We start from the raw sequence: 26,451 nt of genomic DNA, 5'->3' as shown, positions 1-26,451 counted from the left end.
GAGCAGAGATTTTGAAATCGTTATCAGGACACAGGAGATGGGAGATTTCGAAATGGTCATGAGGACAGAGGACACGAGATGAAAGGAAATAGTTATGAGAAGAGAGGAGAAAAGACATATTGGTAAAAATTTCCGAGCACAGCGGATAGAGGAAAGATTTAGAATTCATTCTGCGGAGAGAGGAGGAGAGAGTTTTAAAGATTTGTCAGGAGACAGTAGGTATTTTGGAATACTTAGGCGTAGAGAGGGGATAGCACAGAAGAGAGATTCCGAAATCGTTATCAGCAGATAGAGATTTGGAAATCGTTATGAGGATATACGAGGAGACATCTCAAATTAATTAAGAGGAGAGGTGAGAGGCGAGAGATTCGGAAATAATTATGAGGAGAAAGGAGAGATTTGGAAATCGTTATGAGGAGAGAGGTTACAGGAAACATTTAGAATTAATTATGTGGAGATAGGATGAGCGATCTGGAAACAGTTGTGAGGAGAGGGGAGAGAATGTGCAATACTAAAGAGAAGAGAGGTGAGAGCAGAGAGGAAAGTTTCAGGAATCCTTGTGAGCACATAGGAGAGATTTGGAAATCGTTATCAGGACACAGGAGAGGGCAGATTTCAAAATACTTATCAGGAGAAAGGGTAGAGGAGAGATTTAGAAGAAATTATGCAGAGAGGACGAGAGATTTGTAAACATTTGTGAGGAGACAGCAGAGATGTTGGAATACTTATGACGAGGGAGGTGATAGCACAAAAGAGATATTTAGAAATCGTTATGAGGAGATAGGAGGAGAGAACTCAAATTAATTATGAGGAGAGATGAGACAGGAGAGATTTGGAAATCGTTCTGAGGAGAGATGAGAAAAGAGATACAAGGAAAGATTTATGAGCAGTGAGGATAGAGGAAAGATTTACAATTTATTATGTGGAGATAGGATGAGAGATTTCAAAACAGTGGTGAGGTGAGGGGAGAGATTGTGGAATACAAAGGAGAAGAGAAGTGAGAGCAGAGAGGACAGTTTTGGGAATCCTTGTGAGCAGATAGGAGAGATTTGGAAATCGTTATCAGGACGCAGGTGACAGGAGATTTTGAAATAGTTAGGAGAGAGGATAGAGGAGAGATTTAGAAGCAATTATGCGGATAGAGGAGGAGAGAGTTTTACACATTTCTCAGGAGACAGTAGAGATTTTGGAATACGTAGGATTAGAGAGGGGATAGCAGAAGAGAGATATGAAATCGTTATCAGCAGATAGAGATTTGGAAATAGTTATGAGGATTAGGAGGAGAGATCTCAAATTAATTGAGAGGAGAGATTTCGAAATAGTTATGAGGAGAGAGGATAGAGGAGAGATTTAGAAGCAATTATGCGGACAGAGGAGGAGAGATCAGTAAACATTTGTGTGGAGACAGTAGAGGTTTTGGAATACTTATGAGGAGGGAGGTGATAGCACAAAAGAGATATTTGGAAATCGTTATGAGAAGATAATGGAGAGCTCAAATTAATTAAAACGAGACATGAGAGGACAAAATTGGAAATCATTATGAAGAGAAAGGAGAGATTTGGAAATCGTTATCAGGACACAGGAGATGGGAGATTTCGAAATGGTCATGAGGACAGAGGAGACGAGATGAAAGGAAATAGTTATGAGAAGAGAGGAGAAAAGACATATTGGTAAAGATTTCCGAGCACAGCGGATAGAGGAAAGATTTAGAATTCATTCTGCGGAGAGAGGAGGAGAGAGTTTTAAAGATTTGTCAGGAGACAGTAGGTATTTTGGAATACTTAGGCGTAGAGAGGGGATAGCACAGAAGAGAGATTCCGAAATCGTTATCAGCAGATAGAGATTTGGAAATCGTTATGAGGATATAGGAGGAGACATCTCAAATTAATTAAGAGGAGAGGTGAGAGGCGAGAGATTCGGAAATAATTATGAGGAGAAAGGAGAGATTTGGAAATCGTTATGAGGAGAGAGGTTACAGGAATGATTTAGAATTAATTATGTGGAGATAGGATGAGCGATCTGGAAACAGTTGTGAGGAGAGGGGAGAGAATGTGCAATACTAAAGAGAAGAGAGGTGAGAGCAGAGAGGAGAGTTTCGGGAATCCTTGTGAACAGATAGGACAGATTTGGAAATCGTTATCAGGACACAGGAGAGGGCAGTTTTCAAAATAGTTATCAGGAGAAAGGGTAGAGGAGAGATTTAGAAGAAATTATGCAGAGAGGACGAGAGATTTGTAAACATTTGTGAGGAGACAGCAGAGATGTTGGAATACTTATGACGAGGGAGGTGATAGCACAGAAAAGAGATTTGGAAATCGTTATGAGGAGATAGGAGGAGAGAACTCAAATTAATTATGAGGAGAGATGAGACAGGATAGATTTGGAAATCGTTCTGAGGAGAGATGAGAAAAGAGATACAAGGAAAGATTTATGAGCAGTGAGGATAGAGGAAAGATTTACAATTTATTATGTGGAGATAGGATGAGAGATTTCAAAACAGTGGTGAGGTGAGGGGACAGAATGTGGAATACAAAAGAGAAGAGAAGTGAGAGCAGAGAGGACAGTTTTGGGAATCCTTGTGAGCAGATAGGAGAGATTTGGAAATCGTTATCAGGACGCAGGAGACGGGAGATTTTGAAATAGTTATGAGGAGAGAGGATAGAGGAGAGATTTAGAAGCAATTATGCGGATAGAGGAGGAGAGATTTGTAAACATTTGTGAGGAGACAGTAGAGATTTTGGAATACTTATGAGGAGGGAGGTGATAGCACAGAAGAGATATTTGGAAAGCGTTATGAGAACATAATGGAGAGCTCAAATTAATTAAAACGAGACATGAGAGGACAAAATTGGAACTCATTATGAGGAGTAAGGAGAGTTGGAAATCGTTCAGAGGACACAGCACAGGAGAGATTTAGAAATACTTATAAGGAGACAGGAGAAAAGAGATATTATTAAGTATTTATGACAAGAGAGCATACAGGAGAGCTTTAGAATTAGTTATGAGGAAAGAGGAGGAGAGATGTGTAAACATTTGTGAGGAGACAGTAGGTATTTTGGAATACTTAGGCTTAGAGAGGGGATAGCACAGAAGAGAGATTCCGAAATCGTTATCAGGAGATAGAGATTTGGAAATCGATATGAGGATATAGCAGGAGATATCTCAAATTAATTAAGAGGAGAGATTTGGAAATCGTTATGAGGAGAGAGGTTAGAGGAAAGATTTAGAATTCATTATGTGGAGATAGGATGAGAGATCTGGAAACAGTTGTGAGGTGAGAGGAGAGACTGTGGAATACTAAACAGAAGAGAGGTGAGAGCAGAGAGCAGAGATTTTGAAATCGTTATCAGGACACAGGAGATGGGAGATTTCGAAATGGTCATGAGGACAGAGGAGACGAGATGATACGAAATAGTTATGAGAAGAGAGGAGAAAAGACATATTGGTAAAAATTTCCGAGCACAGCGGATAGAGGAAAGATTTAGAATTCATTCTGCGTAGAGAGGAGGAGAGAGTTTTAAAGATTTGTCAGGAGACAGTAGGTATTTTGGAATACTTAGGCATAGAGAGGGGATAGCACAGAAGAGAGATTCCGAAATCGTTATCAGCAGATAGAGATTTGGACATCGTTATGAGGATATAGGAGGAGAGATCTCAAATTAATTAAGAGGAGAGATGAGAGGCGAGAGATTTGGAAATAATTATGAGGAGAAAGGAGAGATTTGGAAATCGTTATGAGGAGAGAGGTTAGAGGAAAGATGTAGAATTAATTATGTGGAGTTAGGATGAGCGATCTGGAAACATTTGTGAGGAGAGTGGAGAGAATGTGGAAAACTAAAGAGAACAAGGTGAGAGCAGAGAGGACAGTTTTGGGAATCCTTGTGAGCACATAGGAGAGATTTGGAAATCGTTCAGAGGACACAGCACAGGAGAGATTTAGAAATACTTCTGAGGACATAGGAAAAGGGAGGTATTATTAAATATTTATGAGAAGAGAGGATACAGGAGAGATTTACAATTAATTCTGCAGAAAGAGGAGGAGAGATGTGTAAACATTTGTGAGGAGACACTAGGTATTTTGGAGGCCTTAGTTGGAGAGAGGACACAGCACATAAGAGGGATTCCGAAATCGTTATCAGGAGATAGGAGAGATTTGGAAATCGTTATCAGGACAGAGGAGATTGGAGATTTCGAAATGGTCATGAGGACAGAGGAGGCAAGAGATGAAATAGTTATTAGGAGAGAGGAGAAAAGACATATTAGTAAAAATTTCCGAGCACAGCGCATAGAGGAAAGATTTAGAATTCATTCGGTGGAGAGAGGAGGAGAGCTTTGTAAACATTTGTGAGGAGACAGTAGAGATTTTGGAATAATTATGAGGAGGGAGGTGATAGCACAGAAGAGATATTTGGAAATCGTTATGAGAAGATACTGGAGAGCTCAAATTAATTAAAACGAGACATGAGAGGACAAAATTGGAACTCATTATGAGGAGTAAGGAGAGTTGGAAATCGTTCAGAGGACACAGCACAGGAGAGATTTAGAAATACTTATAAGGAGACAGGAGAAAAGAGATATTATTAAGTATTTATGACAAGAGAGCATACAGGAGAGCTTTAGAATTAGTTATGCGGAAAGAGGAGGAGAGATGTGTAAACATTTGTGAGGAGACAGTAGGTATTTTGGAATACTTAGGCTTAGAGAGGGGATAGCACAGAAGAGAGATTCCGAAATCGTTATCAGGAGATAGAGATTTGGAAATCGATATGAGGATATAGCAGGAGATATCTCAAATTAATTAAGAGGAGAGATTTGGAAATCGTTATGAGGAGAGAGGTTAGAGGAAAGATTTAGAATTCATTATGTGGAGATAGGATGAGAGATCTGGAAACAGTTGTGAGGTGAGAGGAGAGACTGTGGAATACTAAACAGAAGAGAGGTGAGAGCAGAGAGCAGAGATTTTGAAATCGTTATCAGGACACAGGAGATGGGAGATTTCGAAATGGTCATGAGGACAGAGGACACGAGATGAAAGGAAATAGTTATGAGAAGAGAGGAGAAAAGACATATTGGTAAAGATTTCCGAGCACAGCGGATAGAGGAAAGATTTAGAATTCATTCTGCGGAGAGAGGAGGAGAGAGTTTTAAAGATTTGTCAGGAGACAGTAGGTATTTTGGAATACTTAGGCGTAGAGAGGGGATAGCACAGAAGAGAGATTCCGAAATCGTTATCAGGAGATAGAGATTTGGAAATCGATATGAGGATATAGCAGGAGATATCTCAAATTAATTAAGAGGAGAGATTTGGAAATCGTTATGAGGAGAGAGGTTAGAGGAAAGATTTAGAATTCATTATGTGGAGATAGGATGAGAGATCTGGAAACAGTTGTGAGGTGAGAGGAGAGACTGTGGAATACTAAACAGAAGAGAGGTGAGAGCAGAGAGCAGAGATTTTGAAATCGTTATCAGGACACAGGAGATGGGAGATTTCGAAATGGTCATGAGGACAGAGGACACGAGATGAAAGGAAATAGTTATGAGAAGAGAGGAGAAAAGACATATTGGTAAAGATTTCCGAGCACAGCGGATAGAGGAAAGATTTAGAATTCATTCTGCGGAGAGAGGAGGAGAGAGTTTTAAAGATTTGTCAGGAGACAGTAGGTATTTTGGAATACTTAGGCGTAGAGAGGGGATAGCACAGAAGAGAGATTCCGAAATCGTTATCAGCAGATAGAGATTTGGAAATCGTTATGAGGATATTCGAGGAGACATCTCAAATTAATTAAGAGGAGAGGTGAGAGGCGAGAGATTCGGAAATAATGATGAGGAGAAAGGAGAGATTTGGAAATCGTTATGAGGAGAGAGGTTACAGGAAAGATTTAGAATTAATTATGTGGAGATAGGATGAGCGATCTGGAAACAGTTGTGAGGAGAGGGGAGAGAATGTGCAATACTAAAGAGAAGAGAGGTGAGAGCAGAGAGGAGAGTTTCGGGAATCCTTGTGAACAGATAGGAGAGATTTGGAAATCGTTATCAGGACACAGGAGAGGGCAGTTTTCAAAATAGTTATCAGGAGAAAGGGTAGAGGAGAGATTTAGAAGAAATTATGCAGAGAGGACGAGAGATTTGTAAACATTTGTGAGGAGACAGCAGAGATGTTGGAATACTTATGACGAGGGAGGTGATAGCACAGAAAAGAGATTTGGAAATCGTTATGAGGAGATAGGAGGAGAGAACTCAAATTAATTATGAGGAGAGATGAGACAGGAGAGATTTGGAAATCGTTCTGAGGAGAGATGAGAAAAGAGATACAAGGAAAGATTTATGAGCAGTGAGGATACAGGAAAGATTTACAATTTATTATGTGGAGATAGGATGAGAGATTTCAAAACAGTGGTGAGGTGAGGGGACAGATTGTGGAATACAAAAGAGAAGAGAAGTGAGAGCAGAGAGGACAGTTTTGGTAATCCTTGTGAGCAGATAGGAGAGATTTGGAAATCGTTATCAGGATGCAGGAGACGGGAGATTTTGAAATAGTTATGAGGAGAGAGGATAGAGGAGAGATTTAGAAGCAATTATGCGGATAGAGGAGGAGAGATTTGTAAACATTTGTGAGGAGATAGTAGAGATTTTGGAATACTTATGAGGAGGGAGGTGATAGCACAGAAGAGATATTTGGAAATCGTTATGAGAAGATACTGGAGAGCTCAAATTAATTAAAATGAGACATGAGAGGACAAAATTGGAACTCATTATGAGGAGTAAGGAGAGTTGGAAATCGTTCAGAGGACACAGCACAGGAGAGATTTAGAAATACTTATAAGGAGACAGGAGAAAAGAGATATTATTAAGTATTTATGACAAGAGAGCATACAGGAGAGCTTTAGAATTAGTTATGCGGAAAGAGGAGGAGAGATGTGTAAACATTTGTGAGGAGACAGTAGGTATTTTGGAATACTTAGGCTTAGAGAGGGGATAGCACAGAAGAGAGATTCCGAAATCGTTATCAGGAGATAGAGATTTGGAAATCGATATGAGGATATAGCAGGAGATATCTCAAATTAATTAAGAGGAGAGATTTGGAAATCGTTATGAGGAGAGAGGTTAGAGGAAAGATTTAGAATTCATTATGTGGAGATAGGATGAGAGATCTGGAAACAGTTGTGAGGTGAGAGGAGAGACTGTGGGATACTAAACAGAAGAGAGGTGAGAGCAGAGAGCAGAGATTTTGAAATCGTTATCAGGACACAGGAGATGGGAGATTTCGAAATGGTCATGAGGACAGAGGACACGAGATGAAAGGTAATAGTTATGAGAAGAGAGGAGAAAAGACATATTGGTAAAAATTTCCGAGCACAGCGGATAGAGGAAAGATTTAGAATTCATTCTGCGGAGAGAGGAGGAGAGAGTTTTAAAGATTTGTCAGGAGACAGTAGGTATTTTGGAATACTTAGGCGTAGAGAGGGGATAGCACAGAAGAGAGATTCCGAAATCGTTATCAGCAGATAGAGATTTGGAAATCGTTATGAGGATATACGAGGAGACATCTCAAATTAATTAAGAGGAGAGGTGAGAGGCGAGAGATTCGGAAATAATGATGAGGAGAAAGGAGAGATTTGGAAATCGTTATGAGGAGAGAGGTTACAGGAAAGATTTAGAATTAATTATGTGGAGATAGGATGAGCGATCTGGAAACAGTTGTGAGGAGAGGGGAGAGAATGTGCAATACTAAAGAGAAGAGAGGTGAGAGCAGAGAGGAAAGTTTCAGGGAATCCTTGTGAGCACATAGGAGAGATTTGGAAATCGTTATCAGGACACAGGAGAGGGCAGATTTCAAAATACTTATCAGGAGAAAGGGTAGAGGAGAGATTTAGAAGAAATTATGCAGAGAGAGGACGAGAGATTTGTAAACATTTGTGAGGAGACAGCAGAGATGTTGGAATACTTATGACGAGGGAGGTGATAGCACAGAAAGAGATATTTGGAAATCGTTATGAGGAGATAGGAGGAGAGAACTCAAATTAATTATGAGGAGAGATGAGACAGGAGAGATTTGGAAATCGTTCTGACGAGAGATGAGAAAAGAGATACAAGGAAAGATTTATGAGCAGTGAGGATAGAGGAAAGATTTGCAATTTAATATGTGGAGATAGGATGAGAGATTTCAAAACAGTGGTGAGGTGAGGGGAGAGATTGTGGAATACAAAAGAGAAGAGAAGTGAGAGCAGAGAGGACAGTTTTGGGAATCCTTGTGAGCAGATAGGAGAGATTTGGAAATCGTTATCAGGACGCAGGAGACGGGAGATTTTGAAATAGTTATGAGGAGAGAGGATAGAGGAGAGATTTAGAAGCAATTATGCGGATAGAGGAGGAGAGATTTGTAAACATTTGTGAGGAGACAGTAGAGATTTTGGAATACTTATGAGGAGGGAGGTGATAGCACAGAAGAGATATTTGGAAAGCGTTATGAGAACATAATGGAGAGCTCAAATTAATTAAAACGAGACATGAGAGGACAAAATTGGAACTCATTATGAGGAGTAAGGAGAGTTGGAAATCGTTCAGAGGACACAGCACAGGAGAGATTTAGAAATACTTATCAGGAGACAGGAGAAAAGAGATATTATTAAGTATTTATGACAAGAGAGCATACAGGAGAGCTTTAGAATTAGTTATGCGGAAAGAGGAGGAGAGATGTGTAAACATTTGTGAGGAGACAGTAGGTATTTTGGAATACTTAGGCTTACAGAGGGGATAGCACAGAAGAGAGATTCCGAAATCGTTATCAGGAGATAGAGATTTGGAAATCGATATGAGGATATAGCAGGAGATATCTCAAATTAATTAAGAGGAGAGATTTGGAAATCGTTATGAGGAGAGAGGTTAGAGGAAAGATTTAGAATTCATTATGTGGAGATAGGATGAGAGATCTGGAAACAGTTGTGAGGTGAGAGGAGAGACTGTGGAATACTAAACAGAAGAGAGGTGAGAGCAGAGAGCAGAGACTTTGAAATCGTTATCAGGACACAGGAGATGGGAGATTTCGAAATGGTCATGAGGACAGAGGACACGAGATGAAAGGAAATAGTTATGAGAAGAGAGGAGAAAAGACATATTGGTAAAACTTTCCGAGCACAGCGGATAGAGGAAAGATTTAGAATTCATTCTGCGGAGAGAGGAGGAGAGAGTTTTAAAGATTTGTCAGGAGACAGTAGGTATTTTGGAATACTTAGGCGTAGAGAGGGGATAGCACAGAAGAGAGATTCCGAAATCGTTATCAGCAGATAGAGATTTGGAAATCGTTATGAGGATATAGGAGGAGACATCTCAAATTAATTAAGAGGAGAGGTGAGAGGCGAGAGATTCGGAAATAATTATGAGGAGAAAGGAGAGATTTGGAAATCGTTATGAGGAGAGAGGTTACAGGAAAGATTTAGAATTAATTATGTGGAGATAGGATGAGCGATCTGGAAACAGTTGTGAGGAGAGGGGAGAGAATGTGCAATACTAAAGAGAAGAGAGGTGAGAGCAGAGAGGAGAGTTTCGGGAATCCTTGTGAACAGATAGGAGAGATTTGGAAATCGTTATCAGGACACAGGAGAGGGCAGTTTTCAAAATAGTTATCAGGAGAAAGGGTAGAGGAGAGATTTAGAAGAAATTATGCAGAGAGGACGAGAGATTTGTAAACATTTGTGAGGAGACAGCAGAGATGTTGGAATACTTATGACGAGGGAGGTGATAGCACAGAAAAGAGATTTGGAAATCGTTATGAGGAGATAGGAGGAGAGAACTCAAATTAATTATGAGGAGAGATGAGACAGGAGAGATTTGGAAATCGTTCTGAGGAGAGATGAGAAAAGAGATACAAGGAAAGATTTATGAGCAGTGAGGATAGAGGAAAGATTTACAATTTATTATGTGGAGATAGGATGAGAGATTTCAAAACAGTGGTGAGGTGAGGGGAGAGATTGTGGAATACAAAAGAGAAGAGAAGTGAGAGCAGAGAGGACAGTTTTGGGAATCCTTGTGAGCAGATAGGAGAGATTTGGAAATCGTTATCAGGACGCAGGAGACGGGAGATTTTGAAATAGTTATGAGGAGAGAGGATAGAGGAGAGATTTAGAAGCAATTATGCGGATAGAGGAGGAGAGATTTGTAAACATTTGTGAGGAGATAGTAGAGATTTTGGAATACTTATGAGGAGGGAGGTGATAGCACAGAAGAGATATTTGGAAATCGTTATGAGAAGATACTGGAGAGCTCAAATTAATTAAAATGAGACATGAGAGGACAAAATTGGAACTCATTATGAGGAGTAAGGAGAGTTGGAAATCGTTCAGAGGACACAGCACAGGAGAGATTTAGAAATACTTATAAGGAGACAGGAGAAAAGAGATATTATTAAGTATTTATGACAAGAGAGCATACAGGAGAGCTTTAGAATTAGTTATGCGGAAAGAGGAGGAGAGATGTGTAAACATTTGTGAGGAGACAGTAGGTATTTTGGAATACTTAGGCTTACAGAGGGGATAGCACAGAAGAGAGATTCCGAAATCGTTATCAGGAGATAGAGATTTGGAAATCGATATGAGGATATAGCAGGAGATATCTCAAATTAATTAAGAGGAGAGATTTGGAAATCGTTATGAGGAGAGAGGTTAGAGGAAAGATTTAGAATTCATTATGTGGAGATAGGATGAGAGATCTGGAAACAGTTGTGAGGTGAGAGGAGAGACTGTGGAATACTAAACAGAAGAGAGGTGAGAGCAGAGAGCAGAGATTTTGAAATCGTTATCAGGACACAGGAGATGGGAGATTTCGAAATGGTCATGAGGACAGAGGAGACGAGATGAAAGGAAATAGTTATGAGAAGAGAGGAGAAACGACATATTGGTAAAAATTTCCGAGCACAGCGGATAAGGAAAGATTTTAGAATTCATTTCTGCGGAGGAGGAGGGAGAGAGTTTAATATTTGTCAGGAGACAGAGGTATTTTTGGAATACTTAGGCGAGAGATTGGATAGCACAGAAGTAGAGATTCCGAAATAGTTATCAGCAGTAAGATTTGGGAATCTTTTATGAGGATTAGTGAGGAGACAGTTCTCAAATTATTAAGAGGAGAGGGTGAGAGGCGAGATATTCGGAAATAATGATGAGGAGAAAGGAGAGATTTGGAAATCGTTATGAGGAGAGAGGTTACAGGAAAGATTTAGAATTATTATGTGGAAAGATGAGGTATGAGATGTTATGGAAACAGTGTGAGGAGAGGAGGATTGGGAATTTGTGGGAATAGTTTAGGCAAGAGAGGGATTCAGAGAAGAGAGATTTCAGAGAGACGAGTTGAATCGGGAATCGATATTGGAATCAGACTATAGAGAGATTGGATCGTTATGGAGGAGATCAAATTCAAATGAGGAGAGATGGAGGAGATTTGGTTGGAAGAGATACCAGGAAAGATTTATGAGCAGTGAGGATAGAGGAAAGATTTACAATTTATTATGTGGAGATAGGATGAGAGATTTCAAAACAGTGGTGAAGTGAGGGGAGAGATTGTGGAATACAAAAGAGAAGAGAAGTGAGAGCAGAGAGGACAGTTTTGGGAATCCTTGTGAGCAGATAGGAGAGATTTGGAAATCGTTATCAGGACGCAGGAGACGGGAGATTTTGAAATAGTTATGAGGAGAGAGGATAGAGGAGAGATTTAGAAGCAATTATGCGGATAGAGGAGGAGAGATTTGTAAACATTTGTGAGGAGATAGTAGAGATTTTGGAATACTTATGAGGAGGGAGGTGATAGCACAGAAGAGATATTTGGAAATCGTTATGAGAAGATACTGGAGAGCTCAAATTAATTAAAATGAGACATGAGAGGACAAAATTGGAACTCATTATGAGGAGTAAGGAGAGTTGGAAATCGTTCAGAGGACACAGCACAGGAGAGATTTAGAAATACTTATAAGGAGACAGGAGAAAAGAGATATTATTAAGTATTTATGACAAGAGAGCATACAGGAGAGCTTTAGAATTAGTTATGCGGAAAGAGGAGGAGAGATGTGTAAACATTTGTGAGGAGACAGTAGGTATTTTGGAATACTTAGGCTTAGAGAGGGGATAGCACAGAAGAGAGATTCCGAAATCGTTATCAGGAGATAGAGATTTGGAAATCGATATGAGGATATAGCAGGAGATATCTCAAATTAATTAAGAGGAGAGATTTGGAAATCGTTATGAGGAGAGAGGTTAGAGGAAAGATTTAGAATTCATTATGTGGAGATAGGATGAGAGATCTGGAAACAGTTGTGAGGTGAGAGGAGAGACTGTGGGATACTAAACAGAAGAGAGGTGAGAGCAGAGAGCAGAGATTTTGAAATCGTTATCAGGACACAGGAGATGGGAGATTTCGAAATGGTCATGAGGACAGAGGAGACGAGATGAAAGGAAATAGTTATGAGAAGAGAGGAGAAAAGACATATTGGTAAAGATTTCCGAGCACAGCGGATAGAGGAAAGATTTAGAATTCATTCTGCGGAGAGAGGAGGAGAGAGTTTTAAAGATTTGTCAGGAGACAGTAGGTATTTTGGAATACTTAGGCGTAGAGAGGGGATAGCACAGAAGAGAGATTCCGAAATCGTTATCAGCAGATAGAGATTTGGAAATCGTTATGAGGATATAGGAGGAGACATCTCAAATTAATTAAGAGGAGAGGTGAGAGGCGAGAGATTCGGAAATAATTATGAGGAGAAAGGAGAGATTTGGAAATCGTTATGAGGAGAGAGGTTACAGGAAAGATTTAGAATTAATTATGTGGAGATAGGATGAGCGATCTGGAAACAGTTGTGAGGAGAGGGGAGAGAATGTGCAATACTAAAGAGAAGAGAGGTGAGAGCAGAGAGGAGAGTTTCGGGAATCCTTGTGAACAGATAGGAGAGACTTGGAAATCGTTATCAGGACACAGGAGAGGGCAGATTTCAAAATAGTTATCAGGAGAAAGGGTAGAGGAGAGATTTAGAAGAAATTATGCAGAGAGAGGACGAGAGATTTGTAAACATTTGTGAGGAGACAGCAGAGATGTTGGAATACTTATGACGAGGGAGGTCATAGCACAAAAGAGATATTTGGAAATCGTTATGAGGAGATAGGAGGAGAGAACTCAAATTAATTATGAGGAGAGATGAGACAGGAGAGATTTGGAAATCGTTCTGAGGAGAGATGAGAAAAGAGATACAAGGAAAGATTTATGAGCAGTGAGGATAGAGGAACGATTTACACTTTATTATGTGGAGACAGGATGAGAGATTTCAAAACAGTTGTGAGGTGAGGGGAGAGAGTGTAGAATACTAAAGACAAGAGAAGTAGAGCAGAGAGGACAGTTTTGGGAATCCTTGTGAGCAGATAGGAGAGATTTGGAAATCGTTATCAGGACGCAGGAGACGGGAGATTTTGAAATAGTTAGGAGAGAGGATAGAGGAGAGATTTAGAAGCAATTATGCGGATAGAGGAGGAGAGAGTTTTACACATTTCTCAGGAGACAGTAGAGATTTTGGAATACGTAGGCTTAGAGAGGGGATAGCACAGAAGAGAGATACGAAATCGTTATCAGCAGATAGAGATTTGGAAATAGTTATGAGGATATAGGAGGAGAGATCTCAAATTAATTGAGAGGAGAGATTTCGAAATAGTTATGAGGAGAGAGGATAGAGGAGAGATTTAGAAGCAATTATGCGGACAGAGGAGGAGAGATCTGTAAACATTTGTGTGGAGACAGTAGAGGTTTTGGAATACTTATGAGGAGGGAGGTGATAGCACAAAAGAGATATTTGGAAATCGTTATGAGAAGATAATGGAGAGCTCAAATTAATTAAAACGAGACATGAGAGGACAAAATTGGAAATCATTATGAAGAGAAAGGAGAGATTTGGAAATCGTTATCAGGACACAGGAGATGGGAGATTTCGAAATGGTCATGAGGACAGAGGAGACGAGATGAAAGGAAATAGTTATGAGGAGAGAGGAGAAAAGACATATTGGTAAAAATTTCCGAGCACAGCGGTAGAGGAAAGATTTAAAATTAATTCTGCGGAGAGAGGAGGAGAGAGTTTTAAAGATTTGTCAGGAGACATTAGGTATTTTGGAATACTTAGGCGTAGAGAGGGGATAGCACAGAAGAGAGATATGAAATCGTTATCAGGAGATAGAAATTTGGAAATAGATATGAGCATATAGGAGGAGACATCTCAAATTAATTAAGAGGAGAGATTGGCAAATCACTATGAGGAGATAGGTTAGAGGAAAGATTTAGAATTCATTATGTGGAGATAGGATGAGAGATCTGGAAACAGTTGTGAGGTGAGAGGAGAGACTGTGGAATACTAAACAGAAGAGAGGTGAGAGCAGAGAGCAGAGATTTGGAAATCGTTATCAGGACGCAGGAGACGGGAGATTTTGAAATAGTTATGAGGAGAGAGGATAGAGGAGAGATTTAGAAGCAATTATGCGGATAGAGGAGGAGAGATTTGTAAACATTTGTGAGGAGACAGTAGAGATTTTGGAATACTTATGAGGAGGGAGGTGATAGCACAGAAGAGATATTTGGAAAGCGTTATGAGAACATAATGGAGAGCTCAAATTAATTAAAACGAGACATGAGAGGACAAAATTGGAACTCATTATGAGGAGTAAGGAGAGTTGGAAATCGTTCAGAGGACACAGCACAGGAGAGATTTAGAAATACTTATAAGGAGACAGGAGAAAAGAGATATTATTAAGTATTTATGACAAGAGAGCATACAGGAGAGCTTTAGAATTAGTTATGCGGAAAGAGGAGGAGAGATGTGTAAACATTTGTGAGGAGACAGTAGGTATTTTGGAATACTTAGGCTCACAGAGGGGATAGCATAGAAGAGAGATTCCGAAATCGTTATCAGGAGATAGAGATTTGGAAATCGATATGAGGATATAGCAGGAGATATATCAAATTAATTAAGAGGAGAGGTTTGGAAATCGTTATGAGGAGAGAGGTTAGAGGAAAGATTTAGAATTCATTATGTGGAGATAGGATGAGAGATCTGGAAACAGTTGTGAGGTGAGAGGAGAGACTGTGGAATACTAAACAGAAGAGAGGTGAGAGCAGAGAGCAGAGACTTTGAAATCGTTATCAGGACACAGGAGATGGGAGATTTCGAAATGGTCATGAGGACAGAGGAGACGAGATGAAAGGAAATAGTTATGAGAAGAGAGGAGAAAAGACATATTGGTAAAACTTTCCGAGCACAGCGGATAGAGGAAAGATTTAGAATTCATTCTGCGGAGAGAGGAGGAGAGAGTTTTAAAGATTTGTCAGGAGACAGTAGGTATTTTGGAATACTTAGGCGTAGAGAGGGGATAGCACAGAAGAGAGATTCCGAAATCGTTATCAGCAGATACACATTTGGAAATCGTTATGAGGATATAGGAGGAGACATCTCAAATTAATTAAGAGGAGAGGTGAGAGGCGAGAGATTCGGAAATAATTATGAGGAGAAAGGAGAGATTTGGAAATCGTTATGAGGAGAGAGGTTACAGGAAAGATTTAGAATTAATTATGTGGAGATAGGATGAGCGATCTGGAAACAGTTGTGAGGAGAGAGGATAGAATGTGCAATAGTAAAGAGAAGAGAGGTGAGAGCAGAGAGGAGAGTTTCGGGAATCCTTGTGAACAGATAGGAGAGATTTGGAAATCGTTCTGAGGAGAGATGAGAAAAGAGATACCAGGAAAGATTTATGAGCAGTGAGGATAGAGGAAAGATTTACAATTTATTATGTGGAGATAGGATGAGAGATTTCAAAACAGTGGTGAAGTGAGGGGAGAGATTGTGGAATACAAAAGAGAAGAGAAGTGAGAGCAGAGAGGACAGTTTTGGGAATCCTTGTGAGCAGATAGGAGAGATTTGGAAATCGTTATCAGGACGCAGGAGACGGGAGATTTTGAAATAGTTATGAGGAGAGAGGATAGAGGAGAGATTTAGAAGCAATTATGCGGATAGAGGAGGAGAGATTTGTAAACATTTGTGAGGAGATAGTAGAGATTTTGGAATACTTATGAGGAGGGAGGTGATAGCACAGAAGAGATATTTGGAAATCGTTATGAGAAGATACTGGAGAGCTCAAATTAATTAAAATGAGACATGAGAGGACAAAATTGGAACTCATTATGAGGAGTAAGGAGAGTTGGAAATCGTTCAGAGGACACAGCACAGGAGAGATTTAGAAATACTTATAAGGAGACAGGAGAAAAGAGATATTATTAAGTATTTATGACAAGAGAGCATACAGGAGAGCTTTAGAATTAGTTATGCGGAAAGAGGAGGAGAGATGTGTAAACATTTGTGAGGAGACAGTAGGTATTTTGGAATACTTAGGCTTAGAGAGGGGATAGCACAGAAGAGAGATTCCGAAATCGTTATCAGGAGATAGAGATTTGGAAATCGATATGAGGATATAGCAGGAGATATCTCAAATTAATTAAGAGGAGAGATTTGGAAATCGTTATGAGGAGAGAGGTTAGAGGAAAGATTTAGAATTCATTATGTGGAGATAGGATGAGAGATCTGGAAACAGTTGTGAGGTGAGAGGAGAGACTGTGGGATACTAAACAGAAGAGAGGTGAGAGCAGAGAGCAGAGATTTTGAAATCGTTATCAGGACACAGGAGATGGGAGATTTCGAAATGGTCATGAGGACAGAGGAGACGAGATGAAAGGAAATAGTTATGAGAAGAGAGGAGAAAAGACATATTGGTAAAGATTTCCGAGCACAGCGGATAGAGGAAAGATTTAGAATTCATTCTGCGGAGAGAGGAGGAGAGAGTTTTAAAGATTTGTCAGGAGACAGTAGGTATTTTGGAATACTTAGGCGTAGAGAGGGGATAGCACAGAAGAGAGATTCCGAAATCGTTATCAGCAGATAGAGATTTGGAAATCGTTATGAGGATATAGGAGGAGACATCTCAAATTAATTAAGAGGAGAGGTGAGAGGCGAGAGATTCGAAATAATTATGAGGAGAAAGGAGAGATTTGGAAATCGTTATGAGGAGAGAGGTTACAGGAAAGATTTAGAATTAATTATGTGGAGATAGGATGAGCGATCTGGAAACAGTTGTGAGGAGAGGGGAGAGAATGTGCAATACTAAAGAGAAGAGAGGTGAGAGCAGAGAGGAGAGTTTCGGGAATCCTTGTGAACAGATAGGAGAGACTTGGAAATCGTTATCAGGACACAGGAGAGGGCAGATTTCAAAATAGTTATCAGGAGAAAGGGTAGAGGAGAGATTTAGAAGAAATTATGCAGAGAGAGGACGAGAGATTTGTAAACATTTGTGAGGAGACAGCAGAGATGTTGGAATACTTATGACGAGGGAGGTCATAGCACAAAAGAGATATTTGGAAATCGTTATGAGGAGATAGGAGGAGAGAACTCAAATTAATTATGAGGAGAGATGAGACAGGAGAGATTTGGAAATCGTTCTGAGGAGAGATGAGAAAAGAGATACAAGGAAAGATTTATGAGCAGTGAGGATAGAGGAAAGATTTACAATTTATTATGTGGAGATAGGATGAGAGATTTCAAAACAGTGGTGAGGTGAGGGGAGAGATTGTGGAATACAAAAGAGAAGAGAAGTGAGAGCAGAGAGGACAGTTTTGGGAATCCTTGTGAGCAGATAGGAGAGATTTGGAAATCGTTATCAGGACGCAGGTGACGGGAGATTTTGAAATAGTTAGGAGAGAGGATAGAGGAGAGATTTAGAAGCAATTATGCGGATAGAGGAGGAGAGAGTTTTACACATTTCTCAGGAGACAGTAGAGATTTTGGAATACGTAGGATTAGAGAGGGGATAGCACAGAAGAGAGATACGAAATCGTTATCAGCAGATAGAGATTTGGAAATAGTTATGAGGATATAGGAGGAGAGATCTCAAATTAATTGAGAGGAGAGATTTCGAAATAGTTATGAGGAGAGAGGATAGAGGAGAGATTTAGAAGCAATTATGCGGACAGAGGAGGAGAGATCTGTAAACATTTGTGTGGAGACAGTAGAGGTTTTGGAATACTTATGAGGAGGGAGGTGATAGCACAAAAGAGATATTTGGAAATCGTTATGAGAAGATAATGGAGAGCTCAAATTAATTAAAACGAGACATGAGAGGACAAAATTGGAAATCATTATGAAGAGAAAGGAGAGATTTGGAAATCGTTATCAGGACACAGGAGATGGGAGATTTCGAAATGGTCATGAGGACAGAGGAGACGAGATGAAAGGAAATAGTTATGAGGAGAGAGGAGAAAAGACATATTGGTAAAAATTTCCGAGCACAGCGGTAGAGGAAAGATTTAAAATTAATTCTGCGGAGAGAGGAGGAGAGAGTTTTAAAGATTTGGCAGGAGACATTAGGTATTTTGGAATACTTAGGCGTAGAGAGGGGATAGCACAGAAGAGAGATATGAAATCGTTATCAGGAGATAGAAATTTGGAAATACGATATGAGCATATAGGAGGAGACATCTCAAATTAATTAAGAGGAGAGATTGGCAAATCACTATGAGGAGATAGGTTAGAGGAAAGATTTAGAATTCATTATGTGGAGATAGGATGAGAGATCTGGAAACAGTTGTGAGGTGAGAGGAGAGACTGTGGAATACTAAACAGAAGAGAGGTGAGAGCAGAGAGCAGAGATTTGGAAATCGTTATCAGGACGCAGGAGACGGGAGATTTTGAAATAGTTATGAGGAGAGAGGATAGAGGAGAGATTTAGAAGCAATTATGCGGATAGAGGAGGAGAGATTTGTAAACATTTGTGAGGAGACAGTAGAGATTTTGGAATACTTATGAGGAGGGGGGTGATAGCACAGAAGAGATATTTGGAAAGCGTTATGAGAACATAATGGAGAGCTCAAATTAATTAAAACGAGACATGAGAGGACAAAATTGGAACTCATTATGAGGAGTAAGGAGAGTTGGAAATCGTTCAGAGGACACAGCACAGGAGAGATTTAGAAATACTTATAAGGAGACAGGAGAAAAGAGATATTATTAAGTATTTATGACAAGAGAGCATACAGGAGAGCTTTAGAATTAGTTATGCGGAAAGAGGAGGAGAGATGTGTAAACATTTGTGAGGAGACAGTAGGTATTTTGGAATACTTAGGCTTACAGAGGGGATAGCACAGAAGAGAGATTCCGAAATCGTTATCAGGAGATAGAGATTTGGAAATCGATATGAGGATATAGCAGGAGATATATCAAATTAATTAAGAGGAGAGGTTTGGAAATCGTTATGAGGAGAGAGGTTAGAGGAAAGATTTAGAATTCATTATGTGGAGATAGGATGAGAGATCTGGAAACAGTTGTGAGGTGAGAGGAGAGACTGTGGAATACTAAACAGAAGAGAGGTGAGAGCAGAGAGCAGAGACTTTGAAATCGTTATCAGGACACAGGAGATGGGAGATTTCGAAATGGTCATGAGGACAGAGGAGACGAGATGAAAGGAAATAGTTATGAGAAGAGAGGAGAAAAGACATATTGGTAAAACTTTCCGAGCACAGCGGATAGAGGAAAGATTTAGAATTCATTCTGCGGAGAGAGGAGGAGAGAGTTTTAAAGATTTGTCAGGAGACAGTAGGTATTTTGGAATACTTAGGCGTAGAGAGGGGATAGCACAGAAGAGAGATTCCGAAATCGTTATCAGCAGATAGAGATTTGGAAATCGTTATGAGGATATACGAGGAGACATCTCAAATTAATTAAGAGGAGAGGTGAGAGGCGAGAGATTCGGAAATAATTATGAGGAGAAAGGAGAGATTTGGAAATCGTTATGAGGAGAGAGGTTACAGGAAAGTTTTAGAATTAATTATGTGGAGATAGGATGAGCGATCTGGAAACAGTTGTGAGGAGAGGGGAGAGAATGTGCAATACTAAAGAGAAGAGAGGTGAGAGCAGAGAGGAGAGTTTCGGGAATCCTTGTGAACAGATAGGACAGATTTGGAAATCGTTATCAGGACACAGGAGAGGGCAGTTTTCAAAATAGTTATCAGGAGAAAGGGTAGAGGAGAGATTTAGAAGAAATTATGCAGAGAGGACGAGAGATTTGTAAACATTTGTGAGGAGACAGCAGAGATGTTGGAATACTTATGACGAGGGAGGTGATAGCACAGAAAAGAGATTTGGAAATCGTTATGAGGAGATAGGAGGAGAGAACTCAAATTAATTATGAGGAGAGATGAGACAGGTAAGATTTGGAAATCGTTCTGAGGAGAGATGAGAAAAGAGATACAAGGAAAGATTTATGAGCAGTGAGGATAGAGGAAAGATTTACAATTTATTATGTGGAGATAGGATGAGAGATTTCAAAACAGTGGTGAGGTGAGGGGAGAGATTGTGGAATACAAAAGAGAAGAGAAGTGAGAGCAGAGAGGACAGTTTTGGGAATCCTTGTGAGCAGATAGGAGAGATTTGGGAATCGTTATCAGGACGCAGGTGACAGGAGATTTTGAAATAGTTAGGAGAGAGGATAGAGGAGAGATTTAGAAGCAATTATGCGGATAGAGGAGGAGAGAGTTTTACACATTTCTCAGGAGACAGTAGAGATTTTGGAATACGTAGGATTAGAGAGGGGATAGCACAGAAGAGAGATACGAAATCGTTATCAGCAGATAGAGATTTGGAAATAGTTATGAGGATATAGGAGGAGAGATCTCAAATTAATTGAGAGGAGAGATTTCGAAATAGTTATGAGGAGAGAGGATAGAGGAGAGATTTAGAAGCAATTATGCGGACAGAGGAGGAGAGATCTGTAAACATTTGTGTGGAGACAGTAGAGGTTTTGGAATACTTATGAGGAGGGAGGTGATAGCACAAAAGAGATATTTGGAAATCGTTATGAGAAGATAATGGAGAGCTCAAATTAATTAAAACGAGACATGAGAGGACAAAATTGGAAATCATTATGAAGAGAAAGGAGAGATTTGGAAATCGTTATCAGGACACAGGAGATGGGAGATTTCGAAATGGTCATGAGGACAGAGGAGACGAGATGAAAGGAAATAGTTATGAGGAGAGAGGAGAAAAGACATATTGGTAAAAATTTCCGAGCACAGCGGTAGAGGAAAGATTTAAAATTAATTCTGCGGAGAGAGGAGGAGAGAGTTTTAAAGATTTGGCAGGAGACATTAGGTATTTGGAATACTTAGGCGTAGAGAGGGGATAGCACAGAAGAGAGATATGAAATCGTTATCAGGAGATAGAAATTTGGAAATAGTTATGAGCATATAGGAGGAGACATCTCAAATTAATTAAGAGGAGAGATTGGCAAATCACTATGAGGAGATAGGTTAGAGGAAAGATTTAGAATTCATTATGTGGAGATAGGATGAGAGATCTGGAAACAGTTGTGAGGTGAGAGGAGAGACTGTGGAATACTAAACAGAAGAGAGGTGAGAGCAGACAGCAGAGATTTGGAAATCGTTATCAGGACACAGGAGACGGGAGATTTTGAAATAGTTATGAGGAGAGAGGATAGAGGAGAGATTTAGAAGCAATTACGCGGATAGAGGAGGAGAGATTTGTAAACATGTGAGGAGACAGTAGAGATTTTGGAATACTTATGAGGAGGGAGGTGATAGCACAGAAGAGATATTTGGAAAGCGTTATGAGAACATAATGGAGAGCTCAAATTAATTAAACGAGACATGAGAGGACAAAATTGGAACTCATTATGAGGAGTAAGGACAGTTGGAAATCGTTCAGAGGACACAGCACAGGAGAGATTTAGAAATACTTATAAGGAGACAGGAGAAAAGAGATATTATTAAGTATTTATGACAAGAGAGCATACAGGAGAGCTTTAGAATTAGTTATGAGGAAAGAGGAGGAGAGATGTATAAACATTTGTGAGGAGACAGTAGGTATTTTGGAATAGTTAGGCTTAGAGAGGGGATAGCACAGAAGAGAGATTCCGAAATCGTTATCAGGAGATAGAGATTTGGAAATCGATATGAGGATATAGGAGGAGATATCTCAAATTAATTAAGAGGAGAGATTTGGAAATCGTTATGAGGAGAGAGGTTAGAGGAAAGATTTAGAATTCATTATGTGGAGATAGGATGAGCGATCTGGAAACAGTTGTGAGGAGAGGGGAGAGAATGTGCAATACTAAAGAGAAGAGAGGTGAGAGCAGAGAGGAGAGTTTCGGGAATCCTTGTGAACAGATAGGAGAGATTTGGAAATCCTTATCAGGACACAGGAGAGGGCAGTTTTCAAAATAGTTATCAGGAGAAAGGGTAGAGGAGAGATTTAGAAGAAATTATGCAGAGAGGACGAGAGATTTGTAAACATTTGTGAGGAGACAGCAGAGATGTTGGAATACTTATGACGAGGGAGGTGATAGCACAGAAAAGAGATTTGGAAATCGTTATGAGGAGATAGGAGGAGAGAACTCAAATTAATTATGAGGAGAGATGAGACAGGAGAGATTTGGAAATCGTTCTGAGGAGAGATGAGAAAAGAGATACAAGGAAAGATTTATGAGCAGTGAGGATAGAGGAAAGATTTACAATTTATTATGTGGAGATAGGATGAGAGATTTCAAAACAGTGGTGAGGTGAGGGGAGAGATTGTGGAATACAAAAGAGAAGAGAAGTGAGAGCAGAGAGGACAGTTTTGGGAATCCTTGTGAGCAGATAGGAGAGATTTGGAAATCGTTATCAGGACGCAGGAGACGGGAGATTTTGAAATAGTTAGGAGAGAGGATAGAGGAGAGATTTAGAAGCAATTATGCGGATAGAGGAGGAGAGAGTTTTACACATTTCTCAGGAGACAGTAGAGATTTTGGATTACGTAGGATTAGAGAGGGGATAGCACAGAAGAGAGATACGAAATCGTTATCAGCAGATAGAGATTTGGAATAGTTATGAGGATATAGGAGGAGAGATCTCAAATTAATTGAGAGGAGAGATTTCGAAATAGTTATGAGGAGAGAGGTTAGACGAGAGATTTAGAAGCAATTATGCGGACAGAGGAGGAGAGATCTGTAAACATTTGTGTGGAGACAGTAGAGGTTTTGGAATACTTATGAGGAGGGAGGTGATAGCACAAAAGAGATATTTGGAAATCGTTATGAGAAGATAATGGAGAGCTCAAATTAATTAAAACGAGACATGAGAGGACAAAATTGGAAATCATTATGAAGAGAAAGGAGAGATTTGGAAATCGTTATCAGGACACAGGAGATGGAGATTTCGAAATGGTCATGAGGACAGAGGAGACGAGATGAAAGGAAATAGTTATGAGGAGAGAGGAGAAAAGACATATTGGTAAAAATTTCCGAGCACAGCGGTAGAGGAAAGATTTAAAATTAATTCTGCGGAGAGAGGAGGAGAGAGTTTTAAAGATTTGGCAGGAGACATTAGGTATTTTGGAATACTTAGGCGTAGAGAGGGGATAGCACAGAAGAGAGATATGAAATCGTTATCAGGAGATAGAAATTTGGAAATAGTTATGAGCATATAGGAGGAGACATCTCAAATTAATTAAGAGGAGAGATTGGCAAATCACTATGAGGAGATAGGTTAGAGGAAAGATTTAGAATTCATTATGTGGAGATAGGATGAGAGATCTGGAAACAGTTGTGAGGTGAGAGGAGAGACTGTGGAATACTAAAGAGAAGAGAGGTGAGAGCAGAGAGGAGAGTTTCGGGAATCCTTGTGAACAGATAGGACAGATTTGGAAATCGTTATCAGGACACAGGAGAGGGCAGTTTTCAAAATAGTTATCAGGAGAAAGGGTAGAGGAGAGATTTAGAAGAAATTATGCAGAGAGGACGAGAGATTTGTAAACATTTGTGAGGAGACAGCAGAGATGTTGGAATACTTATGACGAGGGAGGTGATAGCACAGAAAAGAGATTTGGAAATCGTTATGAGGAGATAGGAGGAGAGAACTCAAATTAATTATGAGGAGAGATGAGACAGGTGAGATTTGGAAATCGTTCTGAGGAGAGATGAGAAAAGAGATACAAGGAAAGATTTATGAGCAGTGAGGATAGAGGAAAGATTTACAATTTATTATGTGGAGATAGGATGAGAGATTTCAAAACAGTGGTGAGGTGAGGGGAGAGATTGTGGAATACAAAAGAGAAGAGAAGTGAGAGCAGAGAGGACAGTTTTGGGAATCCTTGTGAGCAGATAGGAGAGATTTGGAAATCGTTATCAGGACGCAGGAGACGGGAGATTTTGAAATAGTTATGAGGAGAGAGGATAGAGGAGAGATTTAGAAGCAATTATGCGGATAGAGGAGGAGAGATTTGTAAACATTTGTGAGGAGATAGTAGAGATTTTGGAATACTTATGAGGAGGGAGGTGATAGCACAGAAGAGATATTTGGAAATCGTTATGAGAATATACTGGAGAGCTGAAATTAATTAAAATGAGACATGAGAGGTCAAAATTGGAACTCATTATGAGGAGTAAGGAGAGTTGGAAATCGTTCAGAGGACACAGCACAGGAGAGATTTAGAAATACTTATAAGGAGACAGGAGAAAAGAGATATTATTAAGTATTTATGACAAGAGAGCATACAGGAGAGCTTTAGAATTAGTTATGCGGAAAGAGGAGGAGAGATGTGTAAACATTTGTGAGGAGACAGTAGGTATTTTGGAATACTTAGGCTTAGAGAGGGGATAGCACAGAAGAGAGATTCCGAAATCGTTATCAGGAGATAGAGATTTGGAAATCGATATGAGGATATAGCAGGAGATATCTCAAATTAATTAAGAGGAGAGATTTGGAAATCGTTATGAGGAGAGAGGTTAGAGGAAAGATTTAGAATTCATTATGTGGAGATAGGATGAGAGATCTGGAAACAGTTGTGAGGTGAGAGGAGAGACTGTGGGATACTAAACAGAAGAGAGGTGAGAGCAGAGAGCAGAGATTTTGAAATCGTTATCAGGACACAGGAGATGGGAGATTTCGAAATGGTCATGAGGACAGAGGAGACGAGATGAAAGGAAATAGTTATGAGAAGAGAGGAGAAAAGACATATTGGTAAAAATTTCCGAGCACAGCGGATAGAGGAAAGATTTAGAATTCATTCTGCGGAGAGAGGAGGAGAGAGTTTTAAAGATTTGTCAGGAGACAGTAGGTATTTTGGAATACTTAGGCGTAGAGAGGGGATAGCACAGAAGAGAGATTCCGAAATCGTTATCAGCAGATAGAGATTTGGAAATCGTTATGAGGATATAGGAGGAGACATCTCAAATTAATTAAGAGGAGAGGTGAGAGGCGAGAGATTCGAAAATAATTATGAGGAGAAAGGAGAGATTTGGAAATCGTTATGAGGAGAGAGGTTACAGGAAAGATTTAGAATTAATTATGTGGAGATAGGATGAGCGATCTGGAAACAGTTGTGAGGAGAGGGGAGAGAATGTGCAATACTAAAGAGAAGAGAGGTGAGAGCAGAGAGGAGAGTTTCGGGAATCCTTGTGAACAGATAGGAGAGACTTGGAAATCGTTATCAGGACACAGGAGAGGGCAGATTTTCAAAATAGTTATCAGGAGAAAGGGTAGAGGAGAGATTTAGAAGAAATTATGCAGAGAGAGGACGAGAGATTTGTAAACATTTGTGAGGAGACAGCAGAGATGTTGGAATACTTATGACGAGGGAGGTGATAGCACAGAAAGAGATATTTGGAAATCGTTATGAGGAGATAGGAGGAGAGAACTCAAATTAATTATGAGGAGAGATGAGACAGGAGAGATTTGGAAATCGTTCTGAGGAGAGATGAGAAAAGAGATACAAGGAAAGATTTATGAGCAGTGAGGATAGAGGAAAGATTTACAATTTATTATGTGGAGATAGGATGAGAGATTTCAAAACAGTGGTGAGGTGAGGGGAGAGATTGTGGAATACAAAAGAGAAGAGAAGTGAGAGCAGAGAGGACAGTTTTGGGAATCCTTGTGAGCAGATAGGAGAGATTTGGAAATCGTTATCAGGACGCAGGTGACGGGAGATTTTGAAATAGTTAGGAGAGAGGATAGAGGAGAGATTTAGAAGCAATTATGCGGATAGAGGAGGAGAGAGTTTTACACATTTCTCAGGAGACAGTAGAGATTTTGGAATACGTAGGATTAGAGAGGGGATAGCACAGAAGAGAGATACGAAATCGTTATCAGCAGATAGAGATTTGGAAATAGTTATGAGGATATAGGAGGAGAGATCTCAAATTAATTGAGAGGAGAGATTTCGAAATAGTTATGAGGAGAGAGGATAGAGGAGAGATTTAGAAGCAATTATGCGGACAGAGGAGGAGAGATCTGTAAACATTTGTGTGGAGACAGTAGAGGTTTTGGAATACTTATGAGGAGGGAGGTGATAGCACAAAAGAGATATTTGGAAATCGTTATGAGAAGATAATGGAGAGCTCAAATTAA

The sequence above is a fragment of the Camelus ferus genome, chromosome X (assembly GCF_009834535.1).
Source record: "Camelus ferus isolate YT-003-E chromosome X, BCGSAC_Cfer_1.0, whole genome shotgun sequence".
Taxonomy (NCBI): Eukaryota; Metazoa; Chordata; class Mammalia; order Artiodactyla; family Camelidae; genus Camelus; species Camelus ferus.
This window is presented reverse-complemented; position numbering follows the sequence as displayed.